This window comes from Phymastichus coffea, unplaced genomic scaffold (genome assembly GCF_024137745.1).
Source record: "Phymastichus coffea isolate CEN01 unplaced genomic scaffold, Cenicafe_Pcof_1.1 PCOF00012, whole genome shotgun sequence".
In the NCBI taxonomy this organism is placed as follows: domain Eukaryota; kingdom Metazoa; phylum Arthropoda; class Insecta; order Hymenoptera; family Eulophidae; genus Phymastichus; species Phymastichus coffea.
In genome coordinates this window covers 393,668-417,298 of record NW_026706823.1, presented here as the reverse complement: position 1 = coordinate 417,298, position 23,631 = coordinate 393,668, and the positions used below count along the sequence as shown (strand labels likewise).

Sequence of the window (23,631 nt, the reverse complement as noted above, 5' to 3'; positions counted from 1 at the left end):
GATCCATTTTTTTTCACAAACGAAAATCGCCGAGCTCGAAAAACACGTCTAACGTTAGCGGCTGCCACTTAAAAAGTAAGCAATGAATATTGCTGAAAATTTTATCGTACTTCAGGGGCATGTGTACCAACATAATAAAAAAAAATTTTATACAAGCGGACTCTCCAAACCCGCGAAATTTAAAAATTCTCGTTACTTTTTGAACACACCTCGTAAATACAATATAAGAAGTTGTTAATAGCAGATTATGCTGCTTATTTCATATTCTATGATGCTCAAAAAAGCCAACCACATGTATACTTTTGTTCTGCCGAATAAACTATTTACAGGGTGAATGCTACCCCAGAAAGTTACCCCTCAATACCATTTTATAGCGAAATTTTCGTATTTTATGCACAGTTTTCGACGAAACAAACTATAAAAAATTCTTTTAAAAAATTTCAGCTAAATATATGGATTTCGTCTACAGGGGTTGCAACCCAACCCCCTAAGTCGCCTGAAAGAAAAGCTATGTTGTCAAATATTTTCTTGCAAAATGTTTTCAGAAGAAATAAAGTTTATGAAATTCCGTTTAAAATCTAACACAAAAGTATACAGTATACTTCACCAGGGGCTGCTACCCCTTCATTGGAGAGTGAACAGAGCATTCATTTGTTACCCTGATCTCCTACTACCCCGAACCCAATTTCCTTAAACCTCGAGCTAGTTACCCTGCCACGCTATAACCCGTAACTCCTACACCCCAATTTCCTTAACCCTCGAGCTGGTTACCCTGCCTCGCTCTAACCCCGAACTCCTACACCTGAATTTCATCAATCCTTGAGCTGGTTACCCTGCCACGCTATAACCCGTAACTCCTACACCCCAATTTCAGCAATCCTCGAGCTGGTTACCCTGCCACGCTCTAATCCCGAATTCCTACACCCGAATTTCATCAACCCTCGAGCTGGTTACCCTGCCACGCTGTAACCTCGAACTCCAGCATTCCAATTTTCTGAAATCCGGAACCCAGCTCCCTGTCATTCATAATCCCAAATTCGAAATATTTATAATATCTTCAAATAAATGGACATATGGACATTTTTTGTAAAAGATAACGTTTAATTAATTACGTATATTAAAGTATAGATAGGAAATAACAAATGCAACTACGAAATCATGCAAATTTTTGAAGTTCGAAATAACTACGGGGAATTTCATTTTTAAATCATTATGTTCAACAAATATTACTATTATCCCTGAGGAAATTTGATTATTATGTTATTACGGAAAAATTCATTAGACAAACTGATTTTACCATACTAATAGGTATACGTACGTATTTCGCGAGGCGGTTTTAGCCAATATAAAAATACTGACATGAGATAATGTTACTCTTATTTTCCACCTTAAACACACGTGAGTATGTGCGTGGCAAAACAAAATCAAACTGTGGTATGACGTGGAAACCATAATCAACGAATGCGATTCATGTGGTTCAAATAGCAAGATTGGAACTACAACTGTTTTTTTCCTTAATAGAAACCACAATCAACGAATGCGATTCATGTGGTTCAAATAGCAAGATTGGAAGTACAACTGTTTTTTTCTTTGATAGAAACCACAATCAACGAATGCGGTTCATGTGGTTTAAATAGTAAGATTGGAACTACAACTGTTTTTTTCCTTGATAGAAATCGCAATCGTTGACGTATGTGATAAGCCAACATCTAACAGTGGAGGAACCTCGGGCACCTTAATTTGATATCGGTTTGTGTCGATCCAACTTCAAAACATGTTTTGTTCACTTACAGTATATATAAGCGTATTCGATCAGCATACTTCAGTAAATTAGTAATAGAACTTTGCTTTACATCTACGTTTTTGAATATCAAAATTGTGTTAGAATGGCAATTGAAATTCACAACGTCATTCCAAAATTACTGAAAACATTTCACATAAAAGCGGTTGTAGAAAGCATACCTATATTAAACGATGCAAAGAAGCAGCTACACGATTATGTTGAAGATAGATTGAGAAAAAGCATTGAAACGAATTCAAGTATTGAATGTGAGACAAGTGAGAAGTTATGTTTCCTGGATGAATGATTTTGATATTAATCAAGAAGTAATTGACGATCAATTTGAAGAAATACATGGTGTAGACTATGCCGAGGTACCTACTTGTACGGTAACAAATACGGTACTCGACGATGCATATAAAAGAACAGCTGTTGAATACTGGGAAAGTGGTAAGAAAAAGAAACTGTCTTTAAGTTACGTCCAGAGTAAATATAAACAAGTTTCGTCAGAACGTTAGTTGAGAACATGGAAACAGCAAATTTTGACAGGCGGGACCAAAAGACAGAATCTGTTTAAAGTTTCAGAATATACTTTACAACAACTCAAAGATGCTTTAGATCGGAAGTTAACAGTGCATGATTTAGATCTTAAAAGATGGGCTTTACAAAAAAAGTATGAGTTAGATATGCCTTGGTTTAAAGCTTCACCCAATTGGATATTACAATTCAAAAAAAAGCATAGAATTGTATGGCGTAAAATAACTAAATATGTGACTAAAGTATCTGTTGAAAATGAGGCTAGTTTAAAGTTAGATTGTCAAAATTTTATCAACCTCATAAAAACAGAATTATCAACCAAAAGTGCAAGTAACATATATAATTCCGATCAAAGTGGATTCAATTTAGAAATGCATACTGGCAGAACATTGAACGAAAAAGGTAAGAAGACAATCGAATCAGTAGTACAATCAATATCATCGACTACATATAGTTATACGATTTAACCGACAATATCTGCAGAAGGTACATTGCTATCACCCCTTTGTATGGTATTAAAAGAAACAAACGGAGAGTTTGGACCCATTGTTACAAAAAAACTATTCAATGCACCTAATATATTTTTTCGAGCAAGTGCATGAGGAAAGCTGTCGAGTGAATGAATCAAACATGGTTGTAACATGTATTTTTTCCTAACTGTGAGAAAACAGCAGTATTAATACTAGACTCATGGAGTGGCCAGTGTGAACGAACTGTAAGAGAAGAGACACTAGCAGATACAAATTTTCGATTGATGACAATTCTTAAGGGTACGACAAGCAAAATTTAACTTCTGGATGTATTCGGTTTTCGATTTTGGAAAAACTTTGTAAGAAAAATATTTGATGCCATTATTTTATTCGGATCAGCCATCAGTTTACATGAGAGGAATAATATTATAAAATTACAATCTATCACACATAATCAATTATCTTCACCTAGATTCAAAAGCGTATTTAAATATGCTTGGTACAAAAGTGGGTGCTTGGATAAAAAACCTGATTCGTTCGACAATCCTGTTGAATATTGCTTCGAAATTCAGAAAAGCCTATCTGCGAGATTTGTGAGAAAATAGCAATTACAAAATGTGCATGGTGCAAGAATATAATATGTCTACAGCATTTATTTATAGAGTATCATTATTTTTCATAATATGTACAGTGATAATGATCGCGTATCGTCTTTTTATATTCAAAAAATGTAATCTCAATATCACATGAAATGACGAATTCATATAACGTAAATATAACACAAAAATAAAATCAATTTAAAGTTATCTTCTACAAGTATTTCGCCTATGTCCTTTTCTTCAGAGATATTACAAATATGTCGAAATTGGGATTATGAATAAAAGAATAATAACCGGGATTTAGACTAGAAAATTGGAAAGGGCAGGGTAACCAGCTCGAGGGTTGATGAAATTCGGGTGTAGGAGTTCGGGGTTAGAGTGTGACAGGGTAACCAGTTCGAAGGTTAAGGAAATTGGGGTTAAGAGTTTGGGGTTAAAGTGTGGCAGGGTAACCAGCTCGAGGATTGCTGAAATTGGGGTGTAGGAGTTATGGGTTACAGCGTGGCAGGGTAACCAGCTCGAGGATTGATAAAATTGGGGTGTAGGAGTTATGGGTTAGAACGTGGCAGGGTAACCAGCTCGAGGGTTGATGAAAATCGGGTGTAGGAGTTCAGAATTAGAGCATGGCAGGGTAACCAGCTCGAGGATTGCTGAAATTGGGGTGTAGAAGTTACGGGTTACAGCGTGGCAGGGTAACCAGCTCGAGGATTGATAAAATTGGAGTGTAGGAGTTCGGGGTTAGAGCGTGGCAGGATAACCAGCTCAAGGGTTGATGAAATTCGGGTGTAGGAGTTCGGGATTAGAGCGTGGCAGGGTAACCAGCTCAAGGATTGATGAAATTCGGGTGTAGGAGTTACGGGTTATATCGTGGCAGGGTAACTAGCTCGAGGTTTAAGGAAATTGGGTTCGGGGTAGTAGGAGATCAGGGTAACAAATGAATACTCTGTTCACTCTCCAATGAAGGGGTAGCAGCCCCTGGTGAAGTATACTGTATACTTTTGTGTTAGATTTTAAACGGAATTTCATAAACTTTATTTCTTCTGAAAACATTTTGCAAGAAAATATTTGACAACATAGCTTTTCTTTCAGGCGACTTAGGGGGTTGCAACCCCTGTAGACGAAATCCATATATTTAGCTGAAATTTTTTAAAAGAATTTTTTATAGTTTGTTTCGTCGAAAACTGTGCATAAAATACGAAAATTTCGCTATAAAATGGTGTTGAGGGGTAACTTTCGGGGGCAGCTTTCACCCTCAAAATAGTTTATTCGGCAGAACAAAAGTATACACGTGTTTGGCTTTTTTGAGCGTCATAGAACATGAAATAACCAGCATAATCTGCGATTAACAACTGCTTATATTGTATTAATAACATTAAGGGATAGTTCACCCTCGAAATAATAGATAATAGGAAAACCTAGAAACACGTCAATTTAGTTTTATCATTGTCTACTAGAATATCATTTTTTTAATTTTTTAACATATTTTTTTGTTTTTGTTACGTAAAACTACACTTAAAAATGCAGTTTTTCCTTTTTATAACATAGGGGTTGCAACCTCCGGGGACCAAATTGATGTGAGTCTGTTACTTTTTTTATAAGTATCTTGTGTTTTTTTTGTTTCATAACAAAATATTCATTACAACTAAAGATATTGCTATAGAACTGCTTTTGGGGGTGTGTTTCATCCCTTAGATAGCTTTTTCCGCCGATAAAAAAATACGGGTCTTTTATTTTTTTACGAACTATAACATATCTCAATTGCAGAAAAATCGGAGGCGGAGGGTTGGGGTGGTTCCCTAGTAAGACGTGTGTATGTTCGGTCTCTATACAGTCAGGGCCAATCTATTATAATTAAGATAAGAGAGCTTGTAATGCACGTGCTTAACTCGAAAGCAGTCGACTAGTAAATATCAATAGCTTTGCCTTTTATTCTAATTGTTTCCTGCTAACAGAATCATCATATTTTAGTATTGTCCATTTCTTAGCTTTAATTAACTTTTCCCACTTAGTTCAGAGGGGGTTTTTTATGCCAATATTTTCTTGATTTAGAGGCACTTATTATCAAAATACTTGAATAAATCATAATATTGTTTACGTTAAGTCAAACTCTTATTAGTTCAGTATCTTGCATCACATATCTAATCGCTCCTTTACTGAATTCACAAACAACACATATTGTAATCGATTTCTTATATCTAATCTCATATTATCTTGCCTACTAACAACAACATAATATTTATTACTATTTAATTATAAATTAAACAGTGTATACGAGGTGTCATCAAAAAGTAAGGTGAATTTTTATTTTTCTCAAAAAATATTTATTGATTCATCAATTTTTATTTTATCTCCTTCAAAGTAATCCCCCTCGGATATAATGCACTTGTGCCAACGCTTTTTCCAATCCTCAAAGCATTTCAAAAAATCATTTTTTGTGATCTTGTTTAGTTCATCCTTCGATGCCGTCTTTATCTCCTCAATCGTGGCAAAACGCCGTCCTTTCATGGGCCTCTTCAGTTTTGGGAACAAGAAGAAGTCACAGGGGGCCAGATCTGGGGAATACGGTGCCTGTGGCATCGTTACTGTGTTGGTTTTAGCCAAAAATTCACGCACAAGCAACGATGTGTGAGCAGGGGCGTTATCATGGTGCAAAAGCCAATTTTTATTTTTCCACAAATTCGGACGTTTCTGGCGGATTGCTTCGCGCAAATTGCGCATAACTTGCAGGTAATATTCCTTATTTACTGTTCTACCCTGTGGCAAGAACTCATGATGCACCACGCTCCTGCAGTCAAAGAAAACTGTAAGCAAAACCTTTACATTTGATCGAACTTGGCGTGCTTTTTTTGGTCTTGGTGATCCAGAATGCCTCCACTGGGACGATTGAGTCTTAGTCTCGACGTCATAACCATATACCCATGTTTCGTCACCTGTTATAACCCTGTTGAGTAAATCTGGATCATCGTTGACGTCATTCAGTAGCTCTTGGGCGATGCTCATGCGACGTTTCTTTTGGTCGAAATTGAGCAATTTCGGAACAAACTTCGCTGACACACGTCTCATGTCTAAAACACTCGTCAAAATTGATTGGCACGAACCAAATGAGATGCCAATATCATCAGCAATTTCTATAATGGTAATTCGACGATTTCCCAACACTATTTTCTTCACTTCTTCAACATTCTCATCAGTTGTTGATGTCCAGAACGAGGTTCGTCGTCGGTGTCTTCTCGGCCTTCTTGGAAGAGTTTATACCACTTGTAAACATTTTTTTGGCTTAAAGTAGACTCACCGTATGCCACTTTCAGCATTTCAAGTGTTTTGGAACATTTGATTCCATTTTTCACACAAAATTTAATGCAAACTCTTTGATCCATGTTTTTTGACAGCAGCAAATCGTGGAGCACGCAAAACACTTCTAACCTTGATGCCTCTCACAAACAAACATACTACAAAGCTGAAATTTGGAACGTATGTTCTAGACGAGTGTACCGACATAACCAAATAAAAAAGTCGAAGATCGAACGGACGTAGCCCGCTAAATTTCAATATTCACCTTACTTTTTGATAACACCTCGTATATATATATATATACATATTTGATTGCTTCAAGCTACCCCTTACGTCTAGATATGTAGATATATACTAGTGGGACTTCGCTCCCCTGCTCGCTGCGCTCGCCAACCCTTCAACAAATCTACATACTTGTAAAACTTTAAAAAAATAGAGAATACTTTTTTTAAACAAATTTCATTACGATTTCATAACATCATATATATCTTATTTACATGAATTTACATATAATCATAATTTATATTAATTATTTAATTTTAAATGTTGTCAACGACATAATGGTATCATCTATAATACAACTTAGAGTTTAAGTAATATATTAATTGGTATTACTAATATCATATTGAAAACATTTAAGATATTGACATATGGTATCTGTTATATAAAATTTTTCTAGAGTTAAAGAAATATTATTACAGACATATATAATTTAAATGAATTATTTAATTTTTGGTGTTGACTTTTCGACATACTTACGATATAACATTGTAAACTATTATCAAAGTATACCCTCCGGTAGTATAGTCAAAATATCCCCCTCCCGGGATCGGGAAACTAAGTTTATAGACATATTTTAATGTAAAAACAATACGTTCGCCGAGCTTCCTAGACCTCCCCTAAGTCTCTATACGGTCAAAAAACGATGTTTTTCAAGAATATTTTTTTTCTCCAAAACGTTGCATGAGGAAAACAGGAGATTTTTTCGAGTCATAAGACTCGCGGTTCTGCCATAAAAAAATTCCGAAAATGTTCAAAGTGAAAAATTTTGGGTTTCTGAAAGACCTGCGCAAAATTTTTTTTTTCAAATTGTGCATTTTTTTTACGACAAATCCATTGATGTGGTTAGAAAGTCGAATATCGTGGTGGGTTCTTGAAAAAAATTTGAAAAAACTGTATTTTTTCCAATTATTTTGGTAGTTTTTCGACTCGAACGTTTTGTTCACCACTACTATACCAAAACTAATAGTACCAATGAATTCTACGTGAAAAATACATTAAAAATATAAATCATACTTCAATCAATAATGTAGGGTCATGGCTAAAATATTCATTAAAAAAAATTATTCAAAGAATATTGGCAATATTCAAACTGTGGAGCTGGAGATACAGTGCCGGTCAGCCACTTTTACCCCCCCACAGGCAAAATCAGTCTAACTTCAAAGTTTTATATCTCTGGTAGAAATTAACGTACAGAGACGCGCGTGGGTGCGTTTGAAAGGTCTTTCGAAGAGCTTTCAAATGATATGACTCACGGTTGCCATCGATTGTTTTTTTAAATTTTGCAACAATTATGCAAAATTGAAAATTCTGAAATTTTATTATTATTTTTGACAATTAGTCAATTTTGGAAAAAAAATCGTACGAAAATTTGAAGTACACCATTTTTTAGCTATTACCAAGCCCTATCTGAATCACTCATCAAAAATTTATTTTCGTCAAATATGACGCGCGCACGGGCATTTTTTCCTGGAAGTGACAGTTTTTTTCAACATTTTTTATCTCCGTCAAATTGTAACAATCGAAAAAAATTTTATAGGAGAAAAAATGTTTGTTTTTTCACGTAGAATACTGCAATAGTTTTTTTTTCGGTTTTTCGGAAAATTTTTTTTTTCGGTTTAAATTATTTTTCAAGGTCGAAAAAAAAAAGATTTTTTTTTTGATGTAATTTACGATACTTGTTATGTAGTATTATTGAATGGGTGAAAAAAATTTTTTTTTGTGGTTTCTCATCTTTTTAGCGTACCGACTGTGAGAAAAAAAAATTGAAAAAAACCGAAAAAAAAAATTTTTCAAAAAACCGAAAAAAAAATTATTGCAGTATTCTACGTGAAAAAACAAACATTTTTTCTCCTATAAAATTTTTTTCGATTGTTACAATTTGACGGACATAAAAAATGTTGAAAAAAACTGTCACTTCCAGGAAAAAATGCCCGTGCGCGCGTCATATTTGACGAAAATAAATTTTTGATGAGTGATTCAGATAGGGCTTGGTAATAGCTAAAAAATGGTGTACTTCAAATTTTCGTACGATTTTTTTTCCAAAATTGGCTAATTATCAAAAATAATAAAAAAATTTCAGAATTTTCAATTTTGCATAATTGTTGCAAAATTTAAAAAAACAATCGATGGCAACCGTGAGCCATATCATTTGAAAGCTCTCCGAAAGACCTTTCAAACGTACCCACGCGCGTCTCTGTACGTTAATTTCTACCAGAGATATAAAACTTTGAAGTTAGACTGATTTTGCCCGTGGGGGGGTAAAAGTGGCTGACCGGCACTGTAGGTGCAAAAATGAATAAAAATATAACATTACTGGAATCAGACGAATATTTATTGGAGTTTTTGAGTTCGTAGAATTCATATATATATATATATATATATATATGTATTATAACGAGTTTAAATCCTCGTTATAACTCTTTCTCTCTCTAACGCCTATATTATTGTTAATTGTTAATCATATAATTAATCATTAATTATCCACATATATATTTACCATGTATTTCTTGCAGCTTGAAGGTAAGTGCGAGAGAGAGACAGAGCTAGGGCTCTGTGAATCTGAGAGATAGTCGCAGTTCATATACACACTTCGGTTTTCTTCGCGACACTTCAATATATAGATGAAGAGTCGCGAGAGAGGAGAGAGAGGAGACCCTTCTGCGCATGAGGCGTGAATTTGAGCAACGCGCGCGAGCGGAGCAGACGTGTTCACGTTAGCTTTCTCCGGCGATTCTAACTTCTTCCGATTTCCTTTGTACAGAGCGTTTTCGTATAGATTGTTCGGCGTATGTTTCTTGGTACAGCGTGGTGACTTTAGGTCTTGGGACTTGGTAACTGAGTGACAGAGCAATAGTGAGTGTATGTGTGTGTGCCTTGCGACCACTCGCCGACGTCCCAACTGCACCTGCGAATCCGCGACTAGTATAACGGCGACGAGCGCTGAACTTGAACCACCAGCGATAACGTATACGGTGTTCAACCACTTTGTAAGTACTCGTTCGTCCACCACTCTCTCTCTTTCATCTTTCGCTAGAGCTCTCTCTCTCTCTCATGCTTACGCTGCGATCTGTATGCTTCTTATTTGCTGCTTTTATATTGCATTAAATATTATTTTATTACAATACTATTTTCTTATTTATCGCGCCTGACTCTCCGCTCTTTCTAGCGTTTCCTCGGCGCGCATGCCTACATATTTTCGCGATTCCAGCTATCGGCATTGAACTGCACGCCGCCTCCGCGGGCCCAATGGCAAAGGTAAGCCATCGTCAGCGGCATACTGGGTACCGGGCCGGGTTTCGTACAACCCACGACGAGACCCGCAACGAGCTGCTAATTTTCTGCATTGTCTCTCCATTATATAACGGCGACATTCGCATGTTACGTCAAAATCCCCGTTATATATTTGGCGCCCAAACGTAAAGGGGGGGACATTTGCCATAGCGGTTAGTGAAAATTCGGAGAGACCAAAAAAAGCAAGTGCGCAAATCCCTGCTTGTTTGTGTTCCGAGAGTCAGGCTTCGCGCGTAATGTAAACAAACAGCACGAATCCAGCACTTTTAAAATTCGTCTATGCGTACGAAGGAGACGAAAATCCTCGAAGTAAAATTTTATTTTCGAATAGAAAATATTACCAAACCGAAATCGCAACCGTTGTTGCCGATCGATGTTCAAAAAGTTGTCTATCGGTAATCAGTCGAATGCTCCAATTCAAGCGCACCACTATACCGTATGAGTGTAATGTGCTGTATGTATGAGGGTATGTATGCGTATAGTGGGTAGCGTGTATAGAGTATACGTTGAAGGCGTGCGTAAAATTGAATGGTGTGGGTTATGATGCACGCATTGAATGTGTGATCGCGTACATATAATTTTTTTTTCTGTTTTGCTTTCTCCCTCTCTTCGTGTATGTATGCTCTCACATGAGTTTAGAATTCCTTTTATCGATTCTTATTTTTACTTCATTCACTGTAAACGGGTGCAAGCGATTTAGCGTAATTGTTCTAAATTTATTGACATAATCTTTTTTACTTAAAGTCAATCATTAAAATAAAATATTATTGTAAAATGGCAAGCAATATGTCAGAATTAGAAATTTTTACTGACGAAATTAATGAAAAATTCGGTAAATGGATTAAATCATTACCGAGTGATACTGTCAATAATTATTTGGAACAGTTAGAGCTACACACAGAAGGCGAGTTGTGTCACAGAGCGAATCGATTGTACAGACGCCTGCAAGGAGATTATTCAGAAAATGAATTTATTTAAACGCAGGATCAAGATTGTAATGAAACTCGGCTTTGGCGCGATAATCTATGCAAAACATTTATCGCTTCAGATAATATTCCATTAGAGTTGAGGACTGAGCTTTTCGATGCGATACAAGCGTACGTAGAACAAGAAAACGAAAGCGGAAGTACGGCAAACTTTACAACTAGCTCACCAACAAAAATAACTAATTTACCAGAAGATGCGCATGCGGAAAAATCAAATGTCATATACGACATGTCGTTGACAACACTAGCAGATACCCTCCCAGTGTTATCACGCGTACTCGCAAAAACTACAAATGGACAAAATGATGTACCTATCGTTCCATCTACAGACGTAGAAGAACAAATTAAAGGGCAACTTGAATTTCCCCAGCCGACGTCACAACAGTCCGTCGGCCTACACACACATATACCGATTTTCTCCTTTGCTAATTTAGCCGCGCCACCGCAACCGATGCAACAAAAGTTACACGAGTTATCCCAATATAGCGTATCGGGTGACGAAATGGTCTGGTGCACGTTGCCGGACAAAAGCAAACAATACTTGCCCAAATCAGTGGCCGCTGAGCTTAAAAGAGCAATTTTCTCGGAGTTTGAGCTGCAAGGCAGACTCATAGAAATGAAAGGTGTGATAGAGGCCCTCTCCGAAAGAAATGAAAACAGCACTAATACATTTTTGAACTACTTTTTCTGTGATTTCAAAAATAGCAGCTATACATAGATCAGAGTTTCCAGTTCTTAATTTCATTAAAAATATGACTAGGACTTGAATATTTCGATTACCTGAACTTCGCATAGAAGTCATCATTTCTCGAAGAGTGATTATATTATCCCAAGTCAAACCTGTTAATGTTTTTATTCTCTCTTCAAAAATTGTATATTCCTTAATTTTATCATGGAGGCCAGCATCATTTGAATTTTATAAGGCTTCAAGAAATTTGGGCAATTCCTTTGACTCAATTTCACATTCACCGTCAGCAGTAGATATATTTGATAATTCTTCTTCATAAAATCGTTTTTTGGTAAAATGCTTCTTACAACATCTGTTTTTTCTTGGAATAAATATTCTCTTTTTTATGAATACTTGTTTTCGAGCATCAAATAGTATATCTTGAAGATCTTTAGTTTCTTTGCATATAAAACATTACTTATGAGTTATAATGGTCCTTGGAAAAGGCATGGCTATCATTCCGACTTCAATAGTATCAATGGACACAAATGGAGGATCCGTTCGAGAAGAATCTGATTATTGTATAGAATCTGTAGTTGTATATTGACTATATTACTTTTTTCAGACTTTTGTCCCATGAAATATACACCTGTATTAGATTCTGTGTTATTTCCTTGTGTATTTTCAAGTGACATATTTCTTCAATTTGAGACGTAGATGTTTCTTCTTCTTCTTCCTCTCTTTGAACAACATTTTCACCTAAACGTTTCCCTTGGATTCCCCCGAAACTTCGGATTCCTCAATCACATTCTTGTTTTCAGTATTTTTTGATAAATACTTGAAAGTTCGAACTTTAGAAAAACACTTGGAACAAACTGTATCATCTTTTGATATAAATCGCCCATATTTTTGAAAAAAATTCAAAGCTTGATCCCGACTGTGAATTTTTAGATGTTTTCCACTCAACTTTCTCATATATTTATCGTACAAACTACATTTCGATTCATCTTTCGTTCTGGGCTTTTTTATGGGAGGCTCGTCATCAAGATATCTTGTGTATCTGCAATAACAAAAAGCATTGACTTTCACTTTCTATAGAAAAAAATATGGTTAATTTCTAATAAGCTATTTTATTTTAACTTTTAACATATCAAATCACCATAATTTGATAACTTTATATCATCAGTGTAAAGCTTAATATAATGTTAAGATTATGTTATAAACATTTAATGACGCGTGCTTTACAAAAAATCATTTTTTTCCAATATTAAGAATTTATTTATTAATTTTAAGTATTTTCTCCTAACAATTCTAAACTATTATCGATTAAAGCACAATTCACAACGGTTTTATTGATTCTTTTGTTATGGTTATTTTGTAATGAGTGCGGGAAAGCTTTATTTGCAAATTAAGCACTTCCACACATTTTATTACATGTATTTTACAGCCAGAGTGAACAAGAACAAGCAGCAAACCTGCAATTTTTAGATTAAAGTACAGAAAAATATTATTGAGTATATATATCGTGTTTAAGGCTCTATTCAACTGAAAAGTTCTCCAACGTCAGATTTTTTTTTGCGGTTTTTGTTTTTTTATTCCAAAATTATAAAGTAGAAAAATATCAAATTTAAAAAAAATTCAATCGCATATTTTGTGAATAATCATATGGTTTTTTTGTTCATTATGCCTTCGACGTGGTTCCTATTATAAAACTGATTATCTCATCGTATTCTATGTAAAAACATCTCCAAATATGTCACAAATTTTGTAAATATTTTTGAGCTGCTCTGAGAGAAAAAAAAAATTTCAACACTGTTTTTTTGCTAGACCAATCAGCATAGGATATGATTTTATTTGCTGCGTATATTAAAAACTTTGAAAATTTATTTTCAGTAATATCAGGCATGTTTTCGATATATTTTATTACGCATAATATGATGCTGCTATTGGATTTATCTCATTCTGCTTAAAAACGTACATCGGAAACGTGATACTGAAAATAATTTTTGAATGCCTTTAATATACTTAAAAAATAAAACAATACCCTATACTGATTGGCCCAATAAAAAAAAATGTTGACATTTATTTATTCAATCTTTCATAACAATTCAAAATTATTTTCAAGACTTGTGACCTATAATGTCGGCGTGTTTTATTGCATAGAATGCGATAAGGCTACATGACAAATTTTATAATAGATCTACATTAAAATCACTAGAACCAAAAAACTACTGTAACGTCGCTAAAAACTGGAAAAAAAATCTTATTTTGCCGATTATTGAAAAAGTTATAAAAATTTTTATTTGTATATGTATATTTTCCCACTCTATACACGAGTTAAAAATGAAAACCATAATAACCAATGTTTAAGCTCCTTTCATCTAATACAAATTTTGTGATTTAATGAATCAAGTTAACACCATGTATAGGCACAAACAATAGAATTTTTGTATGTGCCTACATTGTTTTTATTCAAATTAAAGCAATCAATAAATAACACTAATTTTTCGCATAATATACTAGTTAGAAACATAACAAGCAAAAGTTTTAAAAATATTGTGAATGATTCGAAACGGCTAATATTAAGGCATACATACATTTTTAGCTATTGTTGTACCTGAATCAGATCCATGCCAACAAAGTAATAACAGATTTTTTATAAAACTTTCTCATCTTTCTGTCAATTTTTCCAGTCCTAATACGTTAAAATAATTTATTTTTACACGATTTAGCAATATATTGTTCGTAATATACTTGCAATGCAAATTCACTATTTAAAAAGATAAAAGTAACCATTGTATTAGATTTAGTAAAATTATTATATAGATAGTTTGGCATTGATTATTATTTTTTATGAATGTATCTGTTGATGTTAGTAGTAATTTATAGTTGGTCTTGGATATGCCAGGGTTTTTTAAGTAACGTTAACACAATTTTTTTTATTTTGAGTTATGAAAGTTATAATTATTTTTATATAGATTTTTTGCAGAAAAAGTTTCTTTCTAGCATAGATTTTTGTCTTTCATTACATTACATATATAATCGTGAATCTACTTCTAAATAAAAGTCATTCAAAATGCATCATTCCAATATTATTGTTTTTTTAATTATTAATAAGTTAACAGTTACTTCATATGCTAATAGGTTAAAAAACTTTTGGTCCGATAAGATCCTATTAAAAAATTTTTATCAGCAGCGACTACAAGTTTGGTTATAGCATCACAAGAATTATTTATTATTCGTCTAAACTTAACATTGAAAACTCTATTGCTACTTTTTCAACTTTTAGGTTGTGACGAGAGCTTTTTTTAATTTTCATACAATTAATAAAATATTGTAAACAAATTAAATGCAATGACAGCTAATATATTTTTCAAGCTCTTTTGGCACCTTGAAAAAAACAAAAACTTTTCTCAAGCAATATATACTATAAATGCTATTTATAATTATCCGTGATTATTTAATAATGATCTTTGCAAATATCAAAATGTAATATAAAAGTTGCATAAAATATTTATCATATTATGAATTTTATATTAAATACTCTAACATGCACATGGTTGCTGAGATTTGTATAAAAAATCAAAGGCTTTTCTAAATCTCTTTTTTTTTCTTGAATAACGTATAGTTGGTTAATTAACAATATGTGTTTTACAATTATCCTATTTACTTATCTAGACTAGTGTTACGTCCAGAATTTACAAATATTTAAATAAATTTACTTGAAAAATCAGTCTGGAGTAAGCGAACGCTAGGCAAAATTATCGAAAGAAAAAGAAATAAAAGGAGAACCTGTCGTAGCGGGTACCCTTCGCTACCTTTTGGGTTGTTGTTTCCTTTGCGATTTGTCGATCTGCAGTCTGACGTTTGACAAGAAATGGAATGTGCCTAAAGCACCGCTCACAGCCAGTCACACTTCACAAGACGAGAGGTATTATCGGAAGTTTCGGTTTAAGTTGAACTTTGCTGATTTTAAGAGATATCGACACCTTTATTAGATTTACACCTTTACTTCGACGTTTACAAGAAGAGAAATGTTTCGGTTTAAGGTGAACTTTACTGATTTTAAGATATATCGACATCTTTTTACTTCGACGTTTCGCGCACCTTGTTACCGTTTCACTGCCGGTTGCCGAGTGTCGCGAGTCCTCCTGCAATCGAGGAAAACGCCTCGTGATCACCCGCCCACTGGCGTATTAACTAATGTCACCGGCCAATGGGTTAATTGCTTAATCAGCTTCGCGAGTCGTTGCTTATTCTATTCAGCAATTCTCGCGAAAGCGTGAAAAAAGAGAACTGTCTCTCCCGCCTTCGCGACGTGCTTTTGTCAAAAGCGCATATTAGACGGAAAGCTATACGCGATTTCCATACTCTGCAGGAAACGGCATCGGCTTACATGCACATTCCGTCTGGAGGTCGATTCGTACCGAAGCTGCTGAAAGCGAGGAACCGCGCAGTTAACCGTTTGCGTGAGAAAAACTAAAAGTCACTCGCAAACTGCTACTTCGACAACATATCAGTGTCTGATGTCTGGCTTGCTTGGGACGTAACAGTAGCTTACAAAATATTAGTGTGATAAACTGTTGTATTTTATTAAGCATAACAGAATTATTAATAAAAAAAAAAGAAATAATGAAAATTGTGTTAACCATGTTAGAAGTAAAAAAGTTTGTTGTAATTAAGACATTTACTTTTTGGTGTGTGCAATTATATTTTAAAATTTCCCTTTCTGCATGCAATTGACATCTTCATGATGTGCACAAAATAATTGATTTTGTAATATAGAAACTTTAAGATAAACAAACATTGAGTGAAAATTAGAAACAAATAAAGTCCGATAAGCAAAACTAGTTTATTTTTACGATTTTATACACTCATATCTAATTGTTGTTTGTCTTTATAATTTAGCAATTGAAGGTTAATTTGTAGCTTGTAGCTATTGAATTACCTTATCAAACTGACTGCAGTTGTCGTCGTTCTTTTTACATAGTATGTAAGTTTTAATATTAAACCAGCCAAACTAACTGAGTCGCATAAATTCAGCGTGCATAAATAAATTATATTTGATTTTCTACTTTTATTTATAAAAGAACAATAGAACACTCAACAAGTGTGATATGCTTTTTAAATGTCAAAAGCCAAACACAAACACGAACTGCAAGCCAGTGTATAAGCCAGCTGCGTGGCTACAGTTGCTGCTTCCGTTGGTGGTGCTTATCACCAAAATCGAATGAGAATTGTTCTGGCTGTAGTTCTATTGCTGTAAGTTGCTTTTTTATCACTTACATAGCAGATTTTCTCTATGTGATTAAGTCTGGCCGGGTATGTAAGTCCTACTGCACATGTGACCCTATAATGGGAAAACATGCTTTGCTGTTGTTGAAAAGAGTAGCACTTACAGTTTGATGTAAAGACTATGTCATCAACAACTATTATTCTTATTGTATCTTTATGCTTTGTAACAGCGTGGCTACGGTAAGGCAAGAAATGTACGACGATTCACGCGATTAGCGCAAGGGCGCCAGGCACTGAGGGGAAGTGAGGGAGCAGTGCCTCTCCTTTAGATAGGGCTAGCTCTAATATGGAAGAGCGGGAGCAGGTTCCTGTGAATTTACCTAGAGAAAATGGGATAAGGAACTGGGGATTGCATACAAATAGATGTTTATAATAAAAATTAAAGTAAAAGATAAATGTGAGATTTATTATAGATTGAACAAACAAATACTCGTTAATTAAACTAGGCAATTAATCGTGATGGTATTTGAACAAATAATAACATGATGATGAGCTTCGACTTACTCGGTTAATTCGACGGCTAATTAAACAAAAGATTTCAAAGTTATAATTTCAGGACTTTGGCTCTCTTCGGCTTGACCGTACGATAGTCAAGCCAGGCATAGAGGAAAACAAAAAGAGTCTAATAACGCGAGGTCACTTACAATCGCTAATGATGTAGTTGATTCGCCGATAGTCAAATTTCCATTTAGAGCAAGATTTGAGTCACACACATGAATGATTGAAGCAATTTAATAAGCATGAAATGACTGTTACCTTAATTGCTTACAGAGCTATGATAATTCACTTACTGATACATGCTCGCTGATTAACACAGAACAAGACCTTTGACGGTAGGTGATCATTTTGGCAAAATAACGGCAAACAATGAATTGTAATCACTTATGATTGAACGAGGCACACTTTAGCCATTCAAAGAATGAATTTGCAATACAATTTCGAATGCCGGAGAAAGCGTTATCTCGGCGCAGTATGATGAACGCGGGTTTAGAACGTCCGGCGTTGACCGCAGCCTAGAACTCTCTGCCGAATTCCTTTTCTTCTCCGTCTTTGCTAGCATTGCCCCTCATCTCGTTGTACTTAGCTTCCGAGAGTGGGCTTGGTAATTGTTTGTGTGTACTTGGTAAGTGTGTTGTAAGTGTGGTGTGACGTCATATGGCCTTGACTCAGGGAAACATGAAATAAATATAAAATATGAAAATATCGTGTGACCTGTACTTTGTCAAATACGTCACGAGAGCCAATATTACTCATTGCGCATGAGAGAGTCAGCAGCGGTCAATTAGCCTACCGCTGCCTGATCTTGTCCCATGTTACAGCTTAGGTTGACATTTTAGTCCGTAAATGGAATTGGTATAAATTTGGGTACCTTGTACTTCTCTCCAGAAGTAAAGAATAGCTTTATTATTGCCTAGATAACTGATGTCACCATAAGTCATTCTAATACAATTTGGTTGTTCTATTGCCTTGCCTGGGGCTGACTCAACTTTGTTTGTTATTGCTTTAATGTTGTTAATTTCAGCCATTTGGTCTATTATATCAAAAATCTTTCTATAGGATTATATTTTGTAATGTTTTTATCAGGTGATGATTCCGTTTCTGAGTGTAATGCTTTTAAACAAGTTATTGATTTAAAACCCTTAATGTAGGGTTTATAGGAGTAGTCATTGTTTATATCTAGTATAGTTTTATTGGTTGTTATATTATATGATTCAGAGAGTTTGTTGGTTAGCTTAATTGTTTTCTATTTCTTCAGTTGGTCTGTTTAACATTTTTTTATAATTGTAAATGGTCATTCTAGAGTGTAATCTATTATTATGAAGGTTACAATTACCTTAAGCACATATGTATGTTTTAATATCTAGTAATATGTTGTTTGGAAAAATTGTATCCTCGTAGACTTTCGATGTCGGATACTCAACTCTATTTTGCCATTTTTCTAATGATACGAGTAAATTCTTGCAGTTGTATTTATCTTTCTTAGTTTACTTACTCGGTATAATAAGTTTTATGGGTTCTGATGTATCCATAATCTGAGTTTTGTTTTCCTAGTATATAAATTTTCTATTGATTAAAGTTCTTTAGGTAATTTATTAAATAATGTAATAGCCCTAATATAACTGTTTTTGATACTGATTTGTCTTAATCTTCTTGATACTTGTAGGTTGTTGTTTCTTGTTTTCTTATTTTTATTATTGTATGTTATAGAAAGTTCATCGTAATAGTACAGTAGTGATTCTACTGAGAAGGTTTTTCCTACATCAAGAGGTTGTTTCTCAATGATGAATTTATTTTTGTTAACTATTTTAAGTAATCTATTTTGTAAATTTTGTAGTCCTTTAATTCTACTAGAATAGGCTCCTCCCCATGCAATAATTCCGTAAAATGCAATGCTATGGAATATGGCATAATAGGTCATCCTGAGCACTTCCGTGCTCATTATTTTCAATAATTTATAAAAGATAAAGGTTAAATACTTGGTTCTTTAGTATAAATTTTGTAAGTGAAGGTCCTATCTCATATTGCTATCAAAAGTTACTTCTAGGTACTTTATGTAGTCTTGTTTGTGAATTGTTTTACCTTGTATAGAAATATTCAAATTTTTATGTGTGTTATTTAGTTATTTCCAAATTGGAGATATGCTGTTTTATCAATGTTTAATGATGGTCTATTTAAGTTTAACCAATCGCCTACTTTTCATAATTGATTATTCATCTTTCTTTCAACTTCTATCCAACTCCTACCAGATGCGATGACTGCTGTATCATCTGCAAAAGATAGGATAGAATTTTCTGACATATTCGAAAGAATATCATTTATGTAGAGTAGGAAAAGCAGGGGGCCTAGGATCGTTCCTTGTGGTACTCCCATGTACATTGTTTCAGGCTTACTAATGTAGTTATTTACTTTCACAATTTGTTTTCTGTTGGTCAGGTAACATTTGATAAGATTATAAGCTTTATCTTGTATTCCGTAGTAGTATAATTTATTTAGCAGTGTCGTGTGATCTAGTGTACAAAAGCTTGTGCTAAGTCAAGAAAGGTGATAATAATAGAATCTCCTTGATTGAGTTGATTGTATATTATATTCGTTATGTGGTAGAGTGCATCTTTTGTACTTTTATTTTAATGGAAACCATATTGTTTGTTAGCAATTAGATTTCAATCACTTACAAAACTAATTATTCTTTTGTATTAGTTTTTTAAAAACTTTATCTAAGTTTGATATAAGTGATATACGATAGGCCTGTAATTTGTTGGTAAATGTTTTTCTTTGGCTTTGTGAATGGGAATTATCTCCGCTTATTTAAGTGTACCTGGTCATTTTTCTTTATCAATCCTAGTGTTGATTATGTGGATCAGGAGTACTGAGATGAAACATGTTAAAGTTTTAATTACTTTTGAGTTTATTCCGTCAACACCACCTTTTTTGTTTTTCATTTTATGAATTATTTCTTGTATTTCATATATATTTGTTATCTTCAAAAATATAGTTTTGTCGTTTATCTCTGGCATTTCTATGTTTTTGTTGTTGGGCGTATTGATTTTATTACTTAAATCTTTTCCCACGTTGCAGAAGAATTCGTTCATTTTATCGGCTATTTTTTGTGTGTCTATAATTTTAATATTATTCTCAATAATGAATTTGATATTATTAGTTTTTTTAGTGTTTTTCCCTAATTTGTTGTTTAGTATTGTCCATAGATTTGAAGGGTTATTGGGATTGTGGTTAATTATTATTCTGTCAAAGTTTTCTTTTGCTTTATTAATTACCTGGTATAACGTTTTAACATATTTCTTATAATTTTCTTTTTTTACTAGGTTATTGGGATCTTTTTTCCAGATGTCATAGAGTTTTTCTTTTGTTTTACATGAATGAATGATTGCCTTAGTTATCCAGGCAATTCTTGGTTGGTTACTATTATTATTATTTTTTAGTTCTGTAATTTGCTGCATTTATACATAATTCAATGTTTCTTATTAGTTTCGTGATAGCTTGGTTAGGATCTGCTATAATTATTATTTCTGAGCAATTTATTGTTTTTGCAAAATTTATTAATTTGTGGACATTTATTTTTGGATTGTTATTAATCTGCTTTATATCTTTTTTAATAAAATTTAATGTTATTAAAATTGGATAATGATCATTAAAAGATATGTTAAGTAGGTAAGTTGTAACAGGCTGTCGTTTAGTCGGTAATCTCCTAAAAGTGCCCGTGCTTCAACTATACGAAGCCTTGTTATCTATGCGCTCGATGCGCATTAACCTACCTTGCCTCGGAGTGCGCCTGCGCAGAGTCTCTTCAAAGTTCCGAGTTGGGTTCCCCCAACTCGCCACTTGGTGGCGCTGTCGCTCTTGCTAGTAGCGCTCGTGCGGCCGCTATCGGAACCTAGATTGAGGATTCCCGCCTAACGTCTCGCACACTTCGTGCTGCGTTACCGGCGAATTCGAATACAATGTAAACAAAGCTAGGCGCGACCTTCGGACAAGGGAATGACAAAATAACGACTAATAAACTCGTTTAAACGAAACAAAGGATGATTTATTTAATCAAACCAATTACACGGAGGGTATGCCGAGAGTCTCACGCACGCACGCGTGAATGACAATACACGCTATTCGAGAGAGAGAGAAAAAACCGCGATGCCGCGAACTACCTGCTCGCACGCAAAACAATAAACTCTTCGCGCTCGCTGCGCGGATTCGCACGCTAAATTAACACAACGCTAAACGAGTGAGAAAGAAGGTGCACCTACCGCAACGACGGCGTGGATACGGTGGCCAACCGTATCCGAATAACACGTTGTTATTGAACTGCTCCGCTGCTTGCAGTACCACCTCGATATCTGTTGCCGCTGTTGTTGTCACTGTTGCTGCTGCTGCTACCGTGATTGCTACTGCTGTTGCTGCTATCGCAGTTGCTGCTACTGCTATTGCTGCTGCTGCAATTGCTGCACCTCACCCACGCACGCTCACCAGGAACAATGTCAATGTCCAACACGAAAAACAGAACTCGGGACGGATGGAGGTTAGGCGCACGGATCGACTGAGTGGCACAGTCATACTGCCGGTTGCTACCTCCCCTCCCGGTCAGTGCCCCTTACGCGCTCTCTCTCTCTCGCGAACCGAACGCGGCTCACCTCGCTTAACCGCTAATTACCTCGCGCGAGTCAAACGATTTTCGGCAATCGTTGCAAAGTATTGTATTTAATATTTTATAGTTTTATGAAAAAATTGTGTATACATGAGCCCTTACTATTATCATCTATAAAAGGTCGGATTATGGAGTTGTATCCTGGGCAGTAACCATTTTCTAGTAAAAGTTGTATAAATTCTTGGTCTAGTAATTCTTGACTTAGTGTGTCACAATTAAAATCATCAACTAATATACAATTTTTCTTATTTTTATGTATTAGCCAAAGGTTTTTTATGCTTGCTAGAAATTCTGTTTTGTGTATGTCATGTGATCTATAGATAGTTAATAATACTAGTTCTTCTTTATTTTCAATCTTAATTGTAATATTTATAATTTTTAGCTTATTGATTTGGATGGTTTCAGTGGTTTCTGTAATTTTATTTTTTATATATACTACAACACCATCTGATTTATTCAATTTACTATTATTATAGTGCATAACATAACCATTTATATTGAAAAACTGATGATAATCAAGATTCCATGATTCTGTGCATACTATAATATTCGATTTTTTTTCTAAGCTATTAATGAAAGTTAATAGTTTATTGTAATTAGCATTTAAGCTACGTATATTTACACAAAGTATTACATCATTCTCTGTTTTTAACAATTTATTTAGAGTGGTTGTGCTGTTGGCATTTATTTCGTTCGTGGTAATTACATTGTCGAACTCCATTATTTCGTTTTGATTATTTTATTGTTACCTGTTGGGCTTGATGTAGATGAAGAGGTGATTGTCGCACTGCTGTTAATTCTGAATCAAATATTCGTCACCTCGCGTTGTGAATTATTGCACTCTACTTTACCAAAAAATCTTTGATAATCAGGTTGCATTGTGTAATCTGTCTTTTCTATAAATTTTGTAATTTTGTTTTTAAGAATCTCACAGTTTTGGCTATCATTTGCACAGTGAATAACATCATCATTACTTTTAAATTTGATATTGTAAAAAATGTAATTCGGACACTTGGGTGTGTAACAACTACATATATCTGCTGAGTGTGCGACGGGGGAGAGGAAAGGGGAAAAATAATTGACAGGTATTTCTCCGGTCTCGCACTGTCGCCAGCGGCGCGCAGTCAGCCGAGACAACGTATGCAGCTTTTATTTATTTCGTTGGGCGCCCGCTACCGTGCTCTCGCGTTAGGAGAGCAGGTAGCGCTGCAGCGTTGGCTGGTTCGGCAAGGTCCTGCTGGTCGCTGTGATGGTCGGGTGGTTTCCCCGCTGCCTCCC

General features: G+C 34.7%; 1 protein-coding gene across 3 annotated transcripts in view; it reads left to right on the top strand.

The window, feature by feature from the left end:
- The window catches only part of LOC131672505 (protein DDI1 homolog 2), a 659,212-nt gene that overhangs the window by 479,574 nt on the left and 156,007 nt on the right, over positions 1–23,631 (top strand). The gene's annotated exons all lie outside the window — the stretch shown is intronic.